Below are 4,143 nucleotides of genomic sequence, written 5' to 3'. Positions count from 1 at the left end.
GTTGTCGTTGATTTTGATTTAAAAAGGAACATTTAATTAAAAAACATCTTAATCTTTATTTCAACGTTTTTTTGTGTGGTGTTGTGTGAGATGAGACTAACAACTTTTGATTTTAATCTAGATGTTATAAAAGTAAACGAATTACCCTTGTCCATATTTATATTTTCAAATGTGTTAAGTCATTATAAAGGGATAAAATTACTAGTATATACAACATTGTTTATTTAATAATGAAAGTAGCAAACAATAACTCATAACTTTCTAATACTTATGAATTTAACCATTTAAGTATAACAAACGTATCAATCTATTAAAAACAGAATAAGATCTTTAAATGGATAAAATATTAAAATTTGTGGGCATATGTGTCACAAAACTTATGTGAACTTTTGAGAATTTCTATATTATAGCTTTTAAAATAAACAAATAAATAAATAAAACTTTGTGAAACGTAAAAATCTTTTATCTTTTATTTTAAGCAAAAACATTTAATCCAAAACTAGAAATGTTACGTTAGAAATATGGTTTAGTGGCACTTGGAAATCTATGAATCGTGATAATCACTTTCAAATCGAAGTATTTGGGTGGTACTCCCAAATCCTCAATTGGATAAGACTCAGATAAAATTAAAGAGAAAAGAAAGAGAGAATGAGATGGTGTAATTTCGTGAGTACCAGAAAAGTGACTAAAATTGGTTATAAACCTTTCTTATCTGAAAAACTGTCAAAACTGTCATATAATAGTTTTTCTCAACAGTAAAAACTGTTATAAATCCGGGTTTTGTATAAGGATTAATGCAAAGTCAAAACCGGGTCAAATATTTAAAATTTGGATTTTCTGATGCATTTTTAATACAACAATATAACCCAAATAAAAATTTCACGTGCTGACCTGGCAGCTCGACCCCAGCCAGGGGCTCTGCTCCTTGGACCCCGCCAAGGGCTGCCGCCCCTTGGACCCCGCTCCCAGGGGCGCTGCCCCCGGACCCCCGTTCATTCAGGGGCTTAGCCCCTAAAGGATAGTATACTTTAATACTTGATCAAACTTAAACAAGTGTGTACTCTACACCTTCCTTACTTGTTTAATATTTATCAAGATCATTTTTAGTCAACAAAGTAATCCTATTAAACTTAAATAACATTGATGATAACAAATCACCAACAAAACTCCCCCATTTAAGTGTAATCTTGATTAACTTAAAATGAAACATAACACCAACAAAATTGATGCATAAATGAAATACCGTGACAATTGAATTTCACATTAGTATATTATATAATCCAAATATTCGAATATCAGGGGATCACTAAGGATTGAACCCTTTCTATCCATATTGAATACATAAAGATAATACACACAACAGTTTACATTCTCATAAGTTCTAACTTGACACTATATTTTACTAGCTTGTGTCCCATCCTTCAATAAGCATATCAAAGCCAAGTCCTAACTTCTTGAAGCAACTAAACTTCATGCGTATATAGGTACTTCTTTTATTCTTGCACCTGTAAATGCAATTTTTCAAAAGAACTATTAAGAATATAAATTCAACCTCCTTAACTTGCAGTACTGAACACATACCTTGGGATGATGATAATAATGTGTTCCAATCTTCAAATATCAAGCTTTCCACATTGAATTCAGCATCTAATATTAAGTTAGATGGGAATTGGGTATCTCAATATAAAAGATTTTAAGTGGACTTTAAACCCATCCCTACAGCCGCCTTTTGCACAAGATCTCTTGCTAAGCCTTTTGTTAGATGACCGGCTAAATTAAATTGAGTTCTTACAAACTCCACAAATATCACACCAGTCATGATGAGCTCACGAATCATGCTATGTCTAACACCTAAATGTCTAGATTTCCCATTGTACACTTGACTATAAGCCTTAGCTAAGGTAGCAGCACTATCATATATGATAGAAATGGTAGATATCGGTTTAGGCCATAACGGAATTTCATAAATCAAATTCCTTAGCCATTCAGCTTCTTTACCAGCAGCAGACAATGCAACAAACTCAGACTTCATGGTTGAGTTAGTAATACAATTCTGTTTCTTAGATGCCCAAGAAATGGCACCTCCTCCAAGAAGAAACACCCAACCACTTGTAGAGGACTGATCCTCTAAGTTGTTAATCCAGTTGGCATCTAAATAACCTTCCAACACAAAAGGATATCCACTATAAGTTAAACCATAATTAATGGTCCATTTCAAGTACTTGAATACTCTACTCACAACTTGCCAATGATGTAAACTAGGATTACTAGTATATCTACTAAGCCTTCCCACAACATATGCTATATTAGGCCTAGTACTAATCATGGCATACATTAGACAACCAATAGCCATTGAGTATTCAAGTTGAGACACTGGAGATCCTTTATTAGGAAGAAGCTTAAGACTAGGATCTATAGGAGTGCTAACAGGAGAACAATTCTCAAAGTTAAACTTTTTCAAGATCTTCTCAATATAATGAGATTAATAAATTGAAATCCCATTGTTTCCTTTTCTAATTCTTATACCAAGAATTACCTCAGCCTCCCCCATGTCTTTCATATCAAAACTGGATGATAAGAATTTCTTGGTTTTATCAACTTCTTCTAAATCAGTACCAAAAATCAACATATCATCTACATATAAGCAAATCATGACTCCTTTACCATAAGTATCAGATTTGCTATATAAACACTTGTCAGCTTGGTTTAATGCAAAACCATTACACAAGACAACATCATCAAACTTTTGATGCCATTATTTTGGTGCTTGTTTCAAACCATATAATGATTTCTTCAACTTGCACACTTTGTGTTCATTTCCAGGCATCACAAACCCTTCAGGTTGTTTCATGAATATTTCCTCATCCAAGTCGCAATTCAACAATGTAGTTTTCACATCCATTTGGTGAATCACAAGATTATGTATAGCTGCAAGAGCTAATAATAATCTAATAGTAGAAATTCTGGCAACAAGAGCATAAGTATCAAAGAAATCAATACCTTCCTTTTGTCTAAAGCATTGGATAACCAATTTGGCTTTATACTTATCAATTGTGCCATCCACCTTCATTTTTCTTTTGAGGATCCATTTACATCCTAATGCCTTGCAACCAGGAGGTAAATCAGCTAATACCCAAGTATTGTTATGCATGATAGAATCAATCTCATCATGAATTGCCTCTTTCCAGAAATGAACATCCCTAGAAGCCATAGCTTCACTGAAAGTCTTTGGATCCTCTTCAATATTAAAACAATATTGATGTTGAGAAATAGTCTCATTCATTGTTCTTTCAACTAAATATAGTTGAAAATCAGATCCGAAAGACTTAGCTTTTCTAGCTCTGGTGCTTTTCCTAGGTTCAGGTACAGAACTTGCACCACCAGAAACATCTTCAGCTTGAGTAGTACTCTTGCTGGAAGATTGATGAATCATGTCCCTTGCTCTAGGTATAGATGTAAATCTTTCTTCATCAAAGATAGCATCCCTTGACTCTATCACCGTGTTTACAGACACGAAGTAATTAATTTCTAAAACATAGAATCTATATGCTTTGGAATGCTCAGCATATCCAATAAAGATACAATCTATACCGCTCTCACCTAATGTTTTCCTTTTGGGTTCAGTGAGCCTTACAACTGCTCTACAACCCCAAACTTTGAGATAACTCAAATTTGGTACCTTTTTATACCAAAGTTCATAAGGAGTATTCTTACTCCTTTTATTTGGAGTTCTATTCAAGATGTAAAATGCAGTTAACATTGCCTCACCCCAAAACCCTTCACTTAAGTCAGAATATGACAACATAGAATTAACCATTTCTTTCAAAGTCCTATTCTTCCTTTCAGCTACACCATTTTGTTGTGGTGTATATGGAGTTGTGGTTTGATGTATTATTACAGTTGATTCAAAATAAATTGGATCGTAATACTCACCACCTCTATCAGTACGCAATACTTTTATTAATTCATTTTTATGAAGCTCAACTTGTTGTTTATAAATTTTAAATTTATCAAGTGCTTCATCCTTAGAATCTAGCAAATAGATATAACAATATCTAGATGCATCATCAATAAAAGTAATAACATACTTCTTGTTTCCAAGGGAAGGTGTTGCATGGAAATCACATAAATCACTATGTATAT

This window comes from Lactuca saligna, chromosome 5, assembly GCF_052625555.1.
Source record: "Lactuca saligna cultivar CGN05327 chromosome 5, ASM5262555v1, whole genome shotgun sequence".
Lineage (NCBI taxonomy): Eukaryota > Viridiplantae > Streptophyta > Magnoliopsida > Asterales > Asteraceae > Lactuca > Lactuca saligna.
The sequence above is the reverse complement of the archived record's forward strand: the minus strand, read 5'-3'. Positions refer to the sequence as shown.